This window comes from Artibeus jamaicensis, unplaced genomic scaffold (genome assembly GCF_021234435.1).
Source record: "Artibeus jamaicensis isolate MK-2021 breed Jamaican fruit bat unplaced genomic scaffold, CSHL_Jam_final contig_432, whole genome shotgun sequence".
Taxonomy (NCBI): domain Eukaryota; kingdom Metazoa; phylum Chordata; class Mammalia; order Chiroptera; family Phyllostomidae; genus Artibeus; species Artibeus jamaicensis.
The window spans coordinates 15,893,696-15,912,049 of record NW_026521828.1 but is presented as its reverse complement, the minus strand read 5'-3'; the positions used below and the strand labels follow the sequence as shown (position 1 = coordinate 15,912,049).

At 41.8% G+C, this 18,354-nt stretch overlaps 1 non-coding gene across 1 annotated transcript; it reads left to right on the top strand.

Moving 5' to 3' along the window:
* The first annotated feature begins 8,274 nt into the window (after positions 1–8,274).
* On the top strand, positions 8,275–8,381 carry LOC128627544 (U6 spliceosomal RNA). Its single transcript, XR_008391771.1, has one exon. It is a non-coding gene; the product is annotated as a U6 spliceosomal RNA (small nuclear RNA).
* The last annotated feature ends 9,973 nt before the right edge of the window (positions 8,382–18,354 follow it).

The window sequence follows — 18,354 nt, the reverse complement described above, 5'->3', positions numbered from 1 at the left end:
TGGACCAACAGGAGAATTAGTAAGGAAGAGTCAGGCAAAGGCTTCTTTAGAAGACAAAATCTGAGCTGGGGCCTTGCTCTGCACCTGCCTGCTCATCTCCAGTGGAGCATTTTGGGAGCCCCTCCACTGTTGTGGATTCAATATTTTTGTATGCAGCATCCGGGCAAACAGCTGCTTCTCATCAGGGATGTTAGCATGGTTTACTTCAGCTCTCCCAGAGCTGACCTCTCCTTCTGCCTCCAGGTGGTCAGGCTCCACACATTGCATGTGAAGCCCAGGGTGGGCAGAGTGATCCGCAGGGCCTCGCTGACCAGCTGCGGTTCATCAGTGTGCTGAGCATGTGGGCTCCATCCACACAGGCACGGCCTAAGTCGGCCCTCACTCCCACTCCCGAAGTGGATGAAAGGCTGTATCGCACGATTGGTGTTTCCTTCTGTGCCCATGACCTTGCTCTTGCAGGCTTCCTTTCTCCAGTCCTCTGGTTGTGCTCTTTTTTGGACTTCCATTATCCTATTTTGGTGGACTGTCTTTTGTTGTGGTGCCTTCTCAAGTGGCGTGTCCCCATTATTTGGCATCTGGTGTTGTGGAGTGCCATTCCAGGCTGCAGGTGCTAGCTAAGTGACAGTCCATGGTAAGCACCAAGGAGGTCCGGCTGGGTCTCCATTGCCCTTCCTACAAGATAGTCCCCTGTCCTCTCCCAATTCCTTCTTTCTCCTGTTAAGACCACTGCAGGAAAAATGATGGAAGGAGATCGACTGCCCTTCCTCACAAAGTGGTTGACAGGTCTGGAAAGAGGGGATTCTTTTGCCCTGTTATTTAATGTCTGTGACTGTGTACTGTGTGTTTGTGTACGTTCCAGGCTTGGTGGCCATCCTGTATGTTTCCAGTGCCACAGACTGGGAGCCAAGGCTGAGCCTTGTCCCTGAAAGATGAGGCTATCAGATATGAAAGGGGACTGTCCAGATTGTCTGGGTGGAACCTTTATTTTCCAGGTGTGACAGACATTCAGAAAGTATAAGTGGCTTGTCCTCCATCACTGGTTCCTTGGGAGCAGGACCCCAGCTGGGCCCTAGGAGCCTCAGCGACCAGGGTGGTGCTTTTACTCTTCACGCTGTTTTGCACCTTTTTCCTGCCTGGGTTGTTGCCTTTGTAGTGATCTAACATTTTTACTGTGTAGAAGATAAAGACTAGACATGGGTGTAAAGGCCCTTTGCAAAGCAGGAAGCTGATAAGAACATGAGGGGTAGCTGCATTGTGTCAACTTGGGAAGAACTTCCAACTTTCTTGAAAAAAATCATTTGTGGTCCTATCAAACACAGCTATGATTGATAATGTGCTGTTGTTTACTTTCACCTATTTTTCCTTTTGCAAGAATTTGTTCTTTACTTTGTTGTGGTGCAGAATACAATGGCAGTTATGAGTTTTGCCATAGCGTAATGAGAGGCCCTGGTCAACCAGAGACACTAGAGAGAACTCCCAGGGACGGATTTCACTGTCATGATGACAGTGGTTGCTATTTTGTAGGGGCACATTGTCCTGAGAGAACAGGCTTTCTGCAAGGGAAGGACTGAAATATCTAGGTGGACCCCAGTTAAACTCAAGCTTTGGACATGATCAACCTTTTCTGGGCTCCAGCTGTTTTGTTTTGTAGGCTGTCATTTGCTGGGGAACCTACTAAACAACACCTGCTGTCATTTAGAGGAAAATCTAGGTGTCGAATAAAAATTCCGCTGCTGTAATCCCCTTGCAGAATCCCTCTCCCCTAATAAGTAGTACTTTATAAGAAATAACCACACTTTTTAAAATGAAAAAATTGTGAGATGAGTGGTATGGTTTTATGTTTTTGCAAATCTCTCTAGTGCTCAGCTGAATAGAATAAAGGTGGATTCTCCATCTGCTTCTGCACTAAATCTGCTGAAGTACCACTTATCAGGTAGCTTTTAGAAAGCTCCACTGTACACTCATGAAAGAATGAGAGACTGGGAAAAGGCAAATAACATTTGTCTTTAGAAAATAGTTTTGATATTGTGCACCCCCTGAGAGGGCCTCAGGGATTCCCAGGAAACTGGTGGCTTAAAAGGTTAAAGTACATTCACTGTAAGCAAATATATATAGGTGAAGACATACCATTTATTCTTCTACATTGATTAGTTGCTTAAAGGGACAGTGTTCTGTGGGATTCCAAGGTGTACTAGAAATGCATGAAACAGAATTTCCATAAGATTCTAATTCTCAGTTTCTGCTAATTTGGATTGGTTTTACCCACCTGTGGGTTTTATTGTAGTTCCATAGGAGTCTTTGATGAGGTGCACTTGGCAATGACCTTTCAATTTCCAGTTCAGCTGCAAAAAAGTTAGGCATTTTGCATTCTTGGGAATGCAAGATACTGTTGCTGCTGCTAGTTGGGAATGTGGAGACTAAGTTGCAGGTGCCACCAAAGCATTTCTTGGCTTTCATGTCCTATTTCATCTGCTAGAGAGGAGAGAATGGTGGTAGTAATAATAATAGTAATAGTAATAGTAATAGTAATAGCAATAGCAATAGCAATAGCAATAGCAATAGTAATAGTACTAACAAAACAGTCTCTCTATTTGAATGTGTATGGTGTTGGAGTGAGCTGTAAAATCTTTGCATGCAGATTGGGAATGCCCAGGAAGGTGGTGACTCCCCTCTGCTGGGAGTTTGCACTTTGCATTAGCTCAGTGGCAGAGGGACTTGTCTTGGGCTCCCATGATGGCCACTGTGAACACCATGTGGTGACAGGAAGTTTAGCATCACAACTTTTGGGATGGCCAAGTGCAGTGTAGCTCATAGAAACTTCAGGAACAAATTATATGCTTCAGTCATATTCAGAAATATGGTGAAAAATGATTTCCTAAACTATTGTTTGGGGAAAAAAGTAAAGCTTTGTTATGTTAATGAAGCAAGTTTAAATTCCTTTTACAGTTAAATCTCAACTGTAGCAAATGAACTCTGTATTAGACATTCAGCATTCTTGCTCATTTTTTAAGTGGTGTTCTGTTAAAGTCAAGTTCAGTTTGCCTTTCTGAAATACATATCATCTGACACTGGGGAGAATCTGGGTAAAGAGGATTGTGATTTTGAGTGGCTGTCCTGTTTACAGGTGATAAAAAGGCTGGAATAATTTGGTGGTTTTGTGCAGTTGCATAGAATGGCCAGCAGGGGGAGATGGAATAAAGTATTTTGTAGCTGATCACACAACTGGGGTAGTAATGTGTGTGGATTCAAATACAGAGATCATGTGGGGCAGTGGAGGTCTTTGTGAACTGCAAGGAGTTCCAGGTCTGGAAGGACCAGCTTGCATACCCTCGGTACTGGCAGATGGATGCCTGCTTTGTGAAAGAAAGCCCCAGTGTTGCCAGGTCCTCTGCTTTTTCTTTTTTCCCCCAAGAGAAGAAAGTATTCCAGATTTTCTGTACACTGTTCTGATTTGAAATATTGCTTAATTTCTTTTAAGGCATCGTTACAGCACTCCTGCCCTCATCCAAACCACATTATGTGACCTTGGCCTGTGGTTTGCCAACACCTATAGCATCCCAGTACTGTAACTGGCCAAGAGTATTTGTTTCTTTTTATAAAAAGAAGTTGCTATAGTATTTCCTTAAATGGGAGGAAAGTGGAATATAAAACACAAAGACAGAGTGGCTTTAATATTTCAAGGAAAAAATCTACTTTGCGATGATGAAGCAAGATGACATATTTTTGTTTTGAAATCCTTTAGTAGAAATTTACCTGCCTGTTAGACAATTCTCCTCCAAAACAAATTACATTTTGGAGTATTTATACTCAGTGCCTGTAGTAAGTGTTCATAATAAGCCTACTGCTGTAGGAATGACCACACACTCCAGGTTTTGCAGGATTGTTTGACTTTTAAATATTCGGCCTCATATCCTTGGGAGTGCTTCCATGCTTGTCAATATGGTGTCCTGTCTTCTGATCTGAGAAATGTGGTGACCTCTGGCTGGTGACCCAGAGCCTACCCTTAGGCACTAGTGCCACACTACTGAGTATTGAAATACTCTGCATTTACTCTGGCCCCATTGGCTGTTCCTTTTTTTAATTACTTTATTATTGTTCAATTACAGTTGTCTGCATTTTTTCCCCACCACTCTCTGCCAAACCCACCTCCCTCCCTTGCTTCCACCCTCCCCCTTGGTTTTGTCCATGTGTCCTTTATAGTAGTTCCTGAAAACCCTTCTTCCCACTATCTCCTCCCCTCTCCCCTCTGGCTATTGTTAGGTTGTTCTTAATTTCAATGTCTCTGGTTATATTTTGTTGGTTTTTTTCTTTTGTTGATGATGTTCCAGTTCAAGGTGAGAGCACATGGTATTTGAAAGCCCTAGAGGAAAATCCTCAGACATTCCAGGAAGCAACACCTACTGATATGGCCCCTAAAGCAAGGAACATAAAAGAAAGAATAAACAAATGGGACCTCATCAAATTAAAAAGCTTCTGCATAGCTAAAGAAAACAGCATTCAAATGAAAACAGGCAGTTCCTTTTTTATTCTTTGCACAGCAACCAGAGCCATCTCTCACTCTGATTTGATTATGGTTTTCCTGCTTCAGTGGGCTTCCCTTTTACTCTTATTGCTCCTTATGTTAAGACAGAACTCTCCATAGGATGGCCTGTGCCCATTTCTCCTGATTTATCTTAGCCATCTCCTTCTCTTGCATTCCAGGCATCCGGGCTTGTAATGACCACACTTTCCTCACCTCAAGCTCTGAAACAAAACTATTGATAGGGGACTCAAGACTTGAAAAATTTTAGCTTAAGGTAAAAAGTTATAAGTCTAGCAAGTAATGTGTATGTTAAAGCTTTTGCTTCAGAAACTACAGATAAGGCCCATCCTGGCTCCTGGGAAAACAGCCAACCTCCTGGGGCACTGGCTAGAGATTACCACCCGGGACCAAGTTGGAGGCATCCGGGCCTTTGTGCTCCAGGAAGATACAGATGAATGCCATTCCTGGGAACAGCTAACTGCCCAGAATAGGAATGCTGCTTCACTCCCCTAATCCTCCCTGAATTTCAAAGCCCTCACCAGACCTTGTTTATCTACCCCACCCCCATCTTATAAAAGGTCTGGCCTGGGAAGAAAAGACAAGATGGTCTGTTAGGGTATAAACCCACCATCTTCTCAGATCGCTGGCCATCTGAATAAAGTGCCCATAAAAGATTCAATCGCACATGATCTCACCTTTAACAGGAACCTAAACAATCAAACAAGCAAAAAAGAACCAGACACTGAAATAGAGACCAAGCTGACAGTGACCAGAGGGGAGAGGGGAGGGAATTCCAGGGGAAAAGGGGAAGGGTTTACAGGAACAAGCATAAAGGACACATGGACAAAAACTAGGGAGGGGGGAATGGGAGGGAAGTGGGGAGGGCTGGGTGGGTGGGCTGGGATGGGAGTAAAAGACAGAAAACTGTACTTGAACAACAATTAAAATTAAAAAGATTCATTGCTGTCATTGTTTATTGGGTTTGGTAGTGACAGGCAGCCTGAAAGCCAGTGTCTTTTCCAGTTACACTATTTGGTTGGCCAAAAAATTTGTTGTGAAATAAAAGATACATTTTTCATTTTCACCAATAATTATTAATTTGGATATTTTGAGTATGTCATCTATCTTCTGCTATTGGCTTCCAGTGGGTAGAGGCCAGCGGTGCTGCTGAACATCTTCCAATGCAGAAGACAGACCCACAGCAAAGAATTATTTGGCCAGAATACCAATGGTACCAAGAAACTTTGCAAACCACTTTTGACACATTCTATCAATTAGTCACAGCACCTTCTCATACACGGCATAAATCTTTTTTGTGTTTCAGTTACTTTTTTACATTTCTTAAAATAATAAAGCATAATATGCTGAAAATGTTGCATATTTTCTTCTATCTTCAGTATTAAAATGACTGCACAAAAATTCACCAATTTTGGTAAGTTTTTTTTTAAATGCACACTGATGTAACAGCTGTCACAATACAATTTAACAACATTGTTTCAAATAAAAACAACTAAGCACTATGAGAGCCATCAGACAGAAAAAACTAGAGGGACTTTTTGGCCCACCCAACATTTTAACCCTCCCCTGACACCACTCCCTATAGAGCTTTTCTACACTCCCCATAAAGTCATAGTAGAAAGCACAGGCAACAAGTTTCTTAATAAGAAACACTGAGTAAAAGTGTTGACACAGGTGTTCTGAGTTAGGGTTATTCTTTATCCCTTATTTAAAGAAATAGGAAAGAGGATAGAGAATATGAACAAATTGGGAACCATAAAATTTGAGTTACTTATGTACAGATAATCTTATTAATATAAAGTTGAACTTCTAAGTGTTCACTTAAATAGTGTAACTGGAAAAGACACTGGTGTTTGGGCTGCCTGTCACTACCAAACCCAATAAGCAATAACAACGATTGAATCTTTATGGGCACTTTATTCAGATGGCCTTCAATCTGAGAAGATGACGGGTTCATACCCTAACAGACCAGCTTGTCTTCTCTTTCCAGGCCAGACCTTTTTTATAAGGTGGGGGTGGGGCGGATAAACAAGGTCTGGTGAGGGCTTTGAGATTCAGAAGTTGCAACATTCCTGTCCTGAGCAGTTAGCTATTCCCTGGGGAGGGTGGTCGGCTGCTCTCCCTGAAACACAAAGACCTGAATGCCTCCAACTTGTCCCCAGGCAGTAGTCTCTAGCAGTGCCCCAGGAGGTCAGCTCTTTTCCCAGGACCAGGACTGGCCTTATCTGTAGTTTCTGAAACAAAAGCTTTAACATACATATTACTTGCTAGACTTAAAACTTTTTACCTTAAGCTAAAATTTTCCAAGTCTTGAGTCCCCTATCAATAGGACAAAAAAGTTTTTGGTAATAATGTTAGCTTTCATAGTTATTTTCCAAGGCTTATAGACCTGTAACTTTGAAGCTATTGTACTTAAAAGGAAAACAGCATCTTTTAAGATGTTTGTTGAAGAATATTGATCACCAAATGATCACAGGCCATTTGCTTATTGATCTTCCTGTAATCAACCCAAGCAATGTATTTAAAAGTAAAATTGAACAAAACCCCAATTTACTGTGAATGTCACACCCACCTGCCTGCTTCTGGCAGCTTAGATCAGCCATGCCCCATAGCACTTTCCTCGGTGAATGAAATGTTCTGTTTTGTACTGTCCGATAGGGAATACAGCTGTGCCACTGAGGAATGAAATAGTCCATTTCATTTAATTTAAATAAAAATAGGCGCATGTGGTTATTGGCTGCTGCCACAATCTGAGTGTTTATGCCTCCATCCCATTCTCCAATTCATGTGCTGAAACATTTACCCCCAGGTGAATAGTTCTGGGAGGTAAGGCTCAGGGAGGTGAATGGGTGATGTGGGCAGAGCCCTCACAGATGGAGCTAGTCCCCTTACAGAGACCACCTTGTTCACTTGGCAGCCCTTTCTGACATATGAAGGCAGAATGAGAAGTTCGTGACCAGGTGGAGGACCCTTGCCTGACCACACTGGCACCCTGATCTTGGATCTCCCAGCCTCCAGACCTGTCAAAAATACAATTCTGTTGTTTATAAGCTTCCCAGTCTGTGACAGGCCTAACTCAGACATACTGGGGGTTCAGTTTCAGACCCCCCACAATGAAGTAGGTTGTAATATTTTTTGCTGGTATAGGCTTTTACCTTCAATTTATAAAAAGGATGACATCTCTGAAGCACAATAAAGCACAGCCCAGTAAAACAAGGTGACAGACCTAGGTAGGCCTAGGAGGAATGAAAAATCACCAGGTGAGAAAACTGTACTATGGGAAACTATAGCCTCGGAAAATGCCTGCCTGGGCAATTGCCTGCCAACCCTATCCAGGAAAAACAGATGCCGGGCTAAGATTAGGGTTTGGGGTTGGCCTATCTGGCATAACAGGATGCAGCTTTAACTTGAGCCTGACAAGACGTATCAAGAACAATGGTCAGCAGAAATGGCACCCAGCAACCAGCTCTAGCTAATCAGACTCTGACACCCCAACCAGTTACCCTTCAAGGGTTTTTGCACTTAAAAACCCTGCCCTAAGAACAACCGAGCAAATCTTAACCTCCCTTGGTTGGCTCCACTTTTCCTCTTATTCCCCACTAATAAACCCTGCTCCTTAGACCCTTGCTGCGTCTCTCTGGTTTCTTGAGCGACTCTGACCTAACACGAGGCATGCCTGTATTTTGTTATAGCAGTCCAAATGGCCTAAGACAGCCAACAGGTACAGATTACTTGTGCTCGCTTCGGCAGCACATATACTAAAATTGCAACGATACAGAGAAGATTAGCATGGCCCCTGCCCAAGGATGACACGCAAATTCGTGAAGCATTCCATATTTTTATTGCCTGAGGCAGTGGGGGTTGCTGGTAGGATAGGGGCAAAGCAGGAAAAATTGGGACAACTGTAATAGAATAAATAATGAAATATAATTAAAATACTTTAATTAAAAAATAAAAAGATACAGATTACTTGGTTATTAAAAAAGTATATGAAAAACTATCCCTTTCACAATTTGTCTTTTGCAAGTAAACACATGGGTGATTCTAACAGATTAATTTTCAAAGTACCATGTGAACTTTACTTTTTCCCTAGCATCTATGAATGTGCCAGGCCCCACTGCCTGAAATAATATTCTTTCCCAAGCGAACTCCTTCTCATCCTTTAGATCTTTATTCAAGTGTGTCTTCCCCCAGAAAATCCCCCCTGATATTCTTTATGAGATTAAGTGTCCCATTAACAGCACGGGTCCCTCTCCATCACTAAAGCAAATGTGTGTTATAGGAAGTGATGCACAGGCAAGACAGATCACACCAGACCTGTGGCAGTGGCCCAAGAAGTGGAGGAATGGCAGTGGCTTTGAGAAGAATGGGGAGGAGATTGGATCCTCTGAGAGGAGGTGGAAGGAGGGCTTAAATAGGAGGATGGCAGTCCTTGGCTGTGGTGAGGAGTAGAAGTAACATGCGGGTGCAGACACAGGGATGCTTTTCCATTTGGAGGTGGCGGCTCCTGTTTTTGTGATTGGGGCCTGTAAGTAGCAGGGGACAGAGGGTGGAAAGGCTGAGATTTGGGATAAATCCTGGCACTCTGAAACAGCAGAGTCACTGAGTCTAGTTTAAAGTTTATTTGAAATTAGGGGTGCTGATCAATGACACCCACTCACTCAGGCTTGACAGGGGTGGGCATAGAGGGGGTTGGTGGTGGGGCTATAGAAGGTTGGGGTTTGGCCACATCTGGCAACAAGTGAGGATAGATATGCTGACATCAGGAAAGGTTGCTCTCTGCTTTTGCCCCATTGCTGGCTGATCTTGCAAAAAACCTGAAGTTGATGGGTGTGAGTTGAATATGGACTTAAAATCTTAATGGCATGCCCCATATCCTGGTCCACCTGCTATTTGAGGGAGTCCCATAAGACCAGCAGAATATGTCAGTCAAGCCTTCTTCCTGGGCTCTTGGCTGACTCAGGATGGAACTGTATGGTGTTACTCCTCCCACACAGCATCACCTCTGTCACACCCATAAGTCTCCCTCCTGACTTAGAAATTGTGATCACAAAAGAGAAAATCCTCCCACAGAGACCGTACTTAAATGTAGCTCTTGTGGATTGAGGCCTGAGGACACAATGCCTATGGAACCCTGAAGATATCTGAGCTGGGATTGTTCTTATCAGGAAGGAACCAGGCTTTGCCTGTGGGTGGGTTTTGGTGGTCAGTTGCCAGGCACAGTGTCCCTGAAGGGACCATCCAGCTGACAGTCAGGGTAAGGGCCCCCTGGAGAGGTGATTGCTGAAGTGGCCCAGGCCTTACGTGGCTGGTGTAGTGACCATGGTGGAAGGCAGCTCCAGAGCACCTGGGGTCCTAAGCCCCGCTGGATGCTGCCTCATCAGACTCTCAGTCCTTTTAATTTAACATGGATGTTTTCCCTTTATTTTAAAATCAATTTTAGATGTACAAATGCATGGGTGAATTCTAAAAATTTAAATATGAATGAGCTGTATTTTCCTTGGACTTCTCTCTGTAATTGCATTTCTCCCCTTCTCTCCCCAGAGATGATCACTGAAATTAGTTTCATGTGTATCTTTATAGCCAGTTGGATCTTCCTACTGTGTGATTTAGGATTAGATCTGGCTACCTAGGATAGGAAAACCTCAATAGCTTAAACACATTAGAAATTTTTTTCTCACTTAAGGACACAGTCCTGGCTGTGTACAGTCCAGGGCTGGCATGGTGGCTCCATGAGGTCATCAGGACCCAGGCACCAGCATGCCATCCTCTGTCTACTATCTCCATCTTCAAGGTCACCTCTGAGTTCAATATAGCTGCAAAAGCACCAGCCATTCTCTTAACCCACAGCAGACATAGAATTAATGAGGTCTCATCTGTATCCACTTCTGATTATATATCATTGCCCAGAATTTACTCGGAAGGCTGTAAATTTACTTGGAAAGCTTTGGGAGATGCTGGAAACTGGAGTCTCTCAGTTCAATCTGTTACTACAATACAACAAATAGAATCATGGCTGTATTATTAAATAGCAGGGGAACCAGGGAGAAGGCATCTAGCAATTTCTGCCATGCAAAGGTGTATTATAAAAGCACATTGCATTATTTTTGTTATAGCACAGATATCACTTTGTAACTTTTTCCCCCTAGTACATACAATATGTTTTAGAGATCTTAGCATGTCGGTACATATAATTCTATTGCATTTCACTCACTGTTGCATAGTATTCCATATTTTGCAAATAGTCTAATTTTGTTCAGGTATTTCTCCATGGGCAATCACTGTTATAAACAGTTCTGTGATGAACACCCTTGGGTGATGTTTCTTGTGTGCACTTGGGTGTTATCTTAGTCTGCTCAGGCTGCTGTAACAAAATGCCATCAGAAATTTATTCCTTACCGTATTAGAGGCTGAAAGTCCAAGATCAGGGTGCCAGCAAGGTCAAGTTCTGGTGAGAACCCTCTTCCAGGGTGCAGACTGCTGACTTATCCCTGTGTCCTCACCTGCTGGAAGGGGCTGGTGAGTTCTGTGAGATCTTTTATAAGGGCACTAATTCCACTCATGGGAACTCCAACCTCATAACTTCACCACCTCCTAAAGGCCCCCTGAGCTCCCACCTAAGACCATCACTTTGGGTTTTAGGATTCCAAAGTGAATTTTGGGGGGACTTAAACATTCAGATCATAGCAGGAGTCATATTCCAGAAGAGAGATTGATTAGTGAAGCTGGTAGGTTGAAGTTTATGCACATTCAAAAGGTATCAGATACGGCCAAGTTTGCCTCTAAACTGGCTATCTTAATTTATAGCCCCTCTCTAAGTATACAGGGTGGGGCAAAAGTAGATATACAGTTTGTGAGTATGTAAACTACAGAGGTTATTCTTATATTATTATATTTATTAATTATTGTATGATTTTCCATATGAACCACTGTAAACCTACTTTTCCCACCCAGTATGAGAGTTCTGTCTCACCTAACTTTGCCTACACTTGATGCATATTTTACTGTAAACTTTTGAGCACTTGTTTTGGCTCCAAAAAAAATGCCTGCTGGGACTAAAGTGTTTGTCACCAGATCTATAAATTAGTTTTTTATCTAAAACCTCAAAATTCTTCTCTATTAAGTAATTTTCCACCTTGACTGCAGTTTTGAATTTTACATCCACCTCTTTGTCACCAGTGGAGCAAGATTTCTGTCAATCAGAGAGAAGACCTGTGTGTACTGAGGGCCATTACTCAGAGCTGACATTTATTGAGCACTTACTATATGCTTGACATGCTCATGTCCACAGATCTTTTCATGTGTTGTCACTGACCTCTGTAGCTAGGTACCACCCTTCCACTCCCATAGATGGAGAAACAGACACATTAAGTAGGTTACGGAAACTGGCCAGGGTTGCACAGGGAGAGTTGGGATCCAGACCAGGCTAAGATCTCTTACCCACCCTGAAGTATTGCATGTGCCTGTGGTAGTTAAACATTTTAAACCAAACCATTACTGAGTCCCTCCCTATGCAGAGCACTATGAGAATGAGATGTGTGGACTTGGGAGTAGGGAAAGAGATACAGGAATGAACAGAGAGGGGTCAAAAAGATTTTCTGTACAGCCTAGTCAATGCCTTCAAAGCCCAACTCCAAGCTGGAGAGAAAGTGCACAGGACTCACCTAGTACTTAGGGAGCTCCAGTCAATAATGGCCTGTAATTTGTAATGAACCCAATATGCTATAGGGATTCTTGGCATGGCATGGGAAGAGGTGGACTGGGGCAACTTATGGAGAGCCCTGGCTGAAGCTAAAGTCTCCAAGAGTCTGCTAATGGGTCCCCCACTTTCCACCTTTGTCCTACATGGCACCCAGGGCAATTAATTAATGAACAATTTTAATCTCTCACCTGAGGATATGCTTATTTTTTTTTCTTTTGGGTGGGTTGGGGTAGATAGAGAAAGAGGGAGAGAAAGAGAGAAACATTGTTGTGAGAGAGAAACATCAACATGGTTGCCTCTTCCATGCATCCAACCAGGGAGTGAACCCACAACCCAGGCATGTGCCCCTACCAGGAGTCAAACTGCAAGCTTTCAGTGTACCAATGACTCTCCAACCAACTGAGCCACTCTAGTCAGGGCAAGGCAATCTTTGAAAAACAAAAATCAGTTAGTGTCACTCTAACTTCACCGATGTCCCTGAACTGTTGGTTCAATGTTCTCTCTAGGGGGTCTTCCCTTACCTGCCCCTGTTATCCCAGCTGCAGTCACCAGCCACTCCCCTATGGACCTCCACTCACCCTTGAAGGTACTCACCGGGACATCCTCCTGTGTCCTGACTGTGTTTACCTGCTTCTGCCCACCAGGTAGAGCCCCTGTCCACCTGGCATCCTGCCTGGAACAGGGTCTGCAACCATAAACAGTTGCATGAATGATGAATGCACAGGCTGTGGTTGATTGAGGTTTAGTTTCCTTGTATGCTGGTTCCTTTCCTCTGCGGTGTAGAGTGATATGAGTATAGACTAAGCAACTGCTCTGCAGAAAACCTTGTGCTAACTACTTGACCTATATGACCTAATGTGAAGCTCACTACCATTCCATGAGGAAACTGTTGTTCCCATTGTGCAGACGGAAACTGTAGTAATTGGCATAGTCAGGACATGAGCTTGGATTTGTGCCTCAAATGCTCGTGACCTTCCCACTGCAGGAATATTCAATGTTTCTAGCAGTTTTCTATACCTCTGACTCTATGAAGCCCAGTTCTTTAAAGATCCATGTGCAAATAATACCCTAAATAAACTATGGGGATGGGGTAGGCTGAGTGTGTCATCAGGCCAAATCTTGAAAAACATTTGGCACAACTTTATCCCACTTTTAGCAAAATGAAATGGGAGAAAACTCTCTTCTCCCTGGGGTTTGGGCCATAGTCAATCAGATTTATTTTTTAAGATTTTATTTATTAATTTTTAGACAGGGGAAGGGAAGGAGAAAGAGAAGTAGAGAAGCATCACTGTGTGGTTTCCTCTCATGCACCCCCTACTGGGGACCCAGCCACACCAGCCAGGACTCAATCAGATATTTTTACCCTTTAAACTAAGAGCAAGCAAAGCCATTGTCTGTTTTCTTGGTTCCTCCAGAGTGGGTGGCACAGTGTCTGTCCTGCTCAGCCCCCAGGTTGCCCTGTTTTGCCACTAACTACATTTTCTAAGGCTGGCTCAGCTGGGCAGGAGACCACACACATTATGTCAGTGTATTTTAAAAGTGGGTGATTCATTTGTTAGATGAATACAGGAATTGTTAATTTCAGTTTATCCTGTTTATTGGGAACAGCTGTTCATTAGTATTTATTTAACTGCAAATTGTAGAGCCACACTAATTACCTCCAGCACACAGTGGTGCAATACCCTGTATGTAAAAGTGCTTTCACTGCCCAGCAGGCCAGAATCTAAAAATAGCAAGCTCTACAGGATGTTATTCTGCAGGCGACCAGGTGGGGGCTCTCCTCCATTGGAGTTCAGACCTTATGCCACAAACCTGTCTCTAGGACCAAAAAATGCTTCCAAATACTCTAAGGTCAAAGTGGCCAATTTTCCCCTGAGACCAAGCAGGCAATAAAAATGAATGAAATGGGAAGGTCTAAAAACTTACACAGCCTTATTGGTCTGTGTTTGTTTCTGCACTTTTGATTAATAAGAGAAAGTTTTTTTTAAATTAATTTTATTTAGTTATTTTTCAAGTACAGTTTTTTGTCTATTTCTCCCATCCCAGCCTCCGCCGCCCCTTGCTCCCCACCTACCTCCCATTTCCACCTCCCTTAGTTCTCGTCCCTGTGTCCTTCCTATTTGTTCCTCCAAATCCCTCCCCCATTTTCCCCTTAACTTCCCTTCCTTCTCCCCTCTGGCCACTGTCCCCTTGTTCTCTATTTCAGTGTCTTTGTTTTTTTTTTTTTTTCTGCTTGCTTGTTTGTTTTGTTGTTTAGCTTCCTGTTAAAGGTGAGATCATATGGTATTTGTCTTTCAACCCCTGGCTTATTTCACTCAGAATAATGCTTTCCAGTTCCATCCATGTTGTTGCAAAGGGTAGTAGCTCCTTCTTTCTCTCTGCAGCATAGAATTCCATTGTGTATATGTACCACTATTTTTTGATCCATTCATTTACTGATGGGCACCTAGGTTGCTTCCAACTCTTGGCTTTTGTAAATTGTGCTGCTATGAACATTGTGGTGCATAGGTTCCTTGATATTGATGTTTTAGGGTTCTTAGGATATAATCCCAGCAGTGGAATTGCTGGGTCAAAAGGCAGGTCGATTTTTATTTTTCTGAAAAAATTCCATACTGTTTTCCATAATGGTTGTACCAGTCTGCAATCCCACCAACAATGGACTAAGGACCCCTTTTTTCCACAACCTCTCCAACATTTGTTGTTTGTTGCTTTGTTTATGATAGCCATCCTGACTGGTGTAAAGTGGTATCTCATTGTGGTTTTAATTCGCATCTCTCTGATAGCTAACGATATTGAGCATCTCTTCATGTGTCTCTGAATGTTCTGTATGTCCTCCTTGGAGAAGTGTTTGTTCAAGTCCTTTTCCCATTTTTTAATTGGGTTGGGTGTTTACTTAGAGTGGAGTAGTGTAAGTTCTTTGTATATTTTGGAGATTAAACCTTTGTCTGAGGTATCATTGGCAAATATGTTTTCCCATACAGTTGGTTGTCTTGCTAATTTAATACTGTTTTCTTTAACCATGCAGAAGTTTTTTTATTTTGATGAGATCTCATTTGTTTATTCTTTCCTTTATATTCCTTGCTCTAGGGACATATCAGTAAAAATGTTGCTGCGTGAAATATTTGAGATTTTCTTGCCGATGTTCTCCTCTAGGACTTTAATGGTGTCACAGCTTACATTTAAATCTTTTATCCACCTTGAATTTATTTTGGTGTATGGTGTAAGTCTGGGCTCAAGTTTCATTTTTGTGCATGTAGCTGTCCAGTTCTCCCAACACCATTTGTTGAAGAGGCTATCTTTACTCCATTTTATGTTACTGCCCCCTTTGTCGAATATTAATTGACTGTAGAGGGTTGGGTTTATTTCTGGGCTCTCTGTTCTGTTCCATTGGTCTATGTGCCTGTTTTTATGCCAGCACCAGGCTGTTTTGATTACAGCGGCCTTGTAATACAGTTTGATATCAGGTATTGTGATCCCTCCTACTTTGTTCTTCTTTCTCAAAAGAGCAGCTGCTATTTGGGCTCATTTATGGTTCCATATAAATTTTCAAAGTGTTTGTTCTATTTCTGTGAAATATGCCATTGGTACTTTAATAGGTATTGCATTGAATCTGTATATTGCTTTGGGTAGTATGGACATTTTGATGATGTTAATTCTTCCAATCCATGAACAAGGTATATGTTTCCATTTGTTTGTGTCTTCCTTGATTTCGTTCTTCAGGGCTGTGTAGTTTTCTGCATACAGGTTTTTTACCTCCTTAGTTAGGTTTATTCCCAGATATTTTATTTTTCTTTTTGCTGTATCGAATGGGATTTTTTTCCTTGATTCCTGCTTCTGCTGATTCACTGTTGGTATACAAAAATGCCTTTGATTTCTGGATATTGACTTTGTAACCAGCTGTTTTGCCAAATTCATTAATTAGTTTGAGCAGTTTTTTGGTAGAGTCTATAGGATTTTCCATGTATACTATCATGTCATCTGCAAACAGTGACAGTTTTGCTTCCTCCTTTCCTATTTGGATGCCTTTTATTTCCTTTTCTTGCCTGATTGCTGTGGCTAAAACTTCCAATACTATATTGAATAGAAGTGGTGAAAGTGGACATCCTTGTCTTGTTCCTGATCTTAGTGGAAAAGCTTTTAGTTTTTTCCCATTGAGTATGATATTGGCTGTAGGTCTCTCATATTTAACCTTTATTATTTTGAGAAATGCTCCCTGTATTTCCACTTTTCTGAGTGTTTTTTATCATAAATGGGTGTTGTACCTTATCGAAAGCTTTTTCCCCATCTATTGATATGATCATGTGATTTTTGTCTTTGCTTTTGTTTATGTGATGTATTACATTTACTGATTTGCGAATATTGAACCATCCTTGCATCCCTGGGATGAATCCCACTTGGTCATGGTGTATGATCTTTTTGATATGTTGTTGGATGTGATTTGCCAATATTTCGTTGAGGACTTTAGCATCTATGTTCATCAGTGATATTGGCCTGAAGTTTTCTTTCTTTGTTGTGTCTCTATCTGGTTTTGGAATTAAGATGATGCTGGCTTCATAAAAAGAATTTGGGAGTTTTCCATCCTTCTGGGTTTTTTGGAAGAGTCTGTGAAGAATAGGAGTTAGCTCTTCCTTAAATGCTTTGTAGAATTCTCCTGTGAACCCATCTGGTCCAGGGCTTTTGTGTGATGGGAGTTTTTTGATTACTGCTTCAATTTCTTTTGCTGTTATTGGTGTATTTAGATTTTCTGCTTCTTTTTCACTGAGTTTTGGAAGATTGTATTTTTCTAGAAATGTGTTCATTTCCCCTAGGTTTTCAAATTTCTTGGCATACAGTTCTTCATAGTAGTTTCTTACAGGTCTTTGTATTTCTGTGGTGTGCGTTGTAATCTCTCCTCTTTCATTTCTGATTGTGTTTATTTGTGTCCTCTCTCTTCTTTTCTTGATGAGCCTACTTAAAGGCTTGTCTATTTTGTTTATCTTCTCAAAGAACCAACTCCTGGATTCATTGATCCTTAGAATTGTGCTTTTAGTTTCTCTGTCATTTAATTCTGCTCTAATTTTGGTTTTTTCCTTCCTTCTGCTTGCTCTGGGCTGTCTTTGTTGTTGGTCCTTGAGTTCTTGCAGGCGTAGGGTAAGGCTGTTTGTTTGAAATGTTTCTATCTTCTTTAGGTAGGCCTGTATTGCTATAAACTTCCCTCTCAGGACTGCCTGGGCTGTGTCCCATAAGTTTTGGGTTGTTGCGAGATCATTTTCATTTGTTTCCAGAAACGTTTTGATTTCTTCCCTAATTTCATTCTTGACCCATTCGTTGTTTAATAGCATACCATTCAGTCTCCATGATTTTGGGTGCTTTGGGTTTTTTCCTTTGGGGTTGGTTTCCAATTTCAGTCCCTTGTGGTCAGAGAAGATGCTTGGTATGATTTCAATTCTCTTGAATTTTTTGAGGCTCGTTTTGTATCCTATCATGTGGTCTATTTTTGGAAATGTTCCATGTGCATTTGAAAAGGATGTGTATTTAGCTTCTTTGGGATGAAGGTCTCTATATATATATCAGTTAACTCCATTTCCTCTAGGGCATTGCTTAATGCCACAATATCTTTGTTGATAATTTGTTTGGAAGATCTGTCCATTTTTGATAGTGCGGTGTTCAAATCCCCTACTATAATTGTGTTGCCGTCAATATCTTTCTTGAAGTCCTCTAAGATTTTCTTGATATATTTGCGTGCCCCTATGTTTGGTGCATATATATTTCCAATGTTAAGGTTCTTGGTGGATTCTTCCCTTGAGTATAATGAAGTGACCTTCTGGGTCTCTCTTTATGGCCTTTTTTTTTTTTTTTGAAGTCTATTTTGTCCGATATGAGAATTGCTACCCCAGCTTTTTTTTCTTGTCTGTTTGCTTGGAAAACTTGTTTCCAGCCTTTCACTTTTAGTCTGTGATGGTCTTTTGTCCTGAGGTGGGTCTCTTGTAGGCAGCATATGTGTGGGTCATGCTTTCTTATCCATGCAGCTATATTATGTCTTTTGATTGGAGCATTTAATCCATTTACGTTTAATGTTATTATTGATAGGTACTTATTCATTGCCATTTTTGTACCTGTGTTCCTCTCTGTC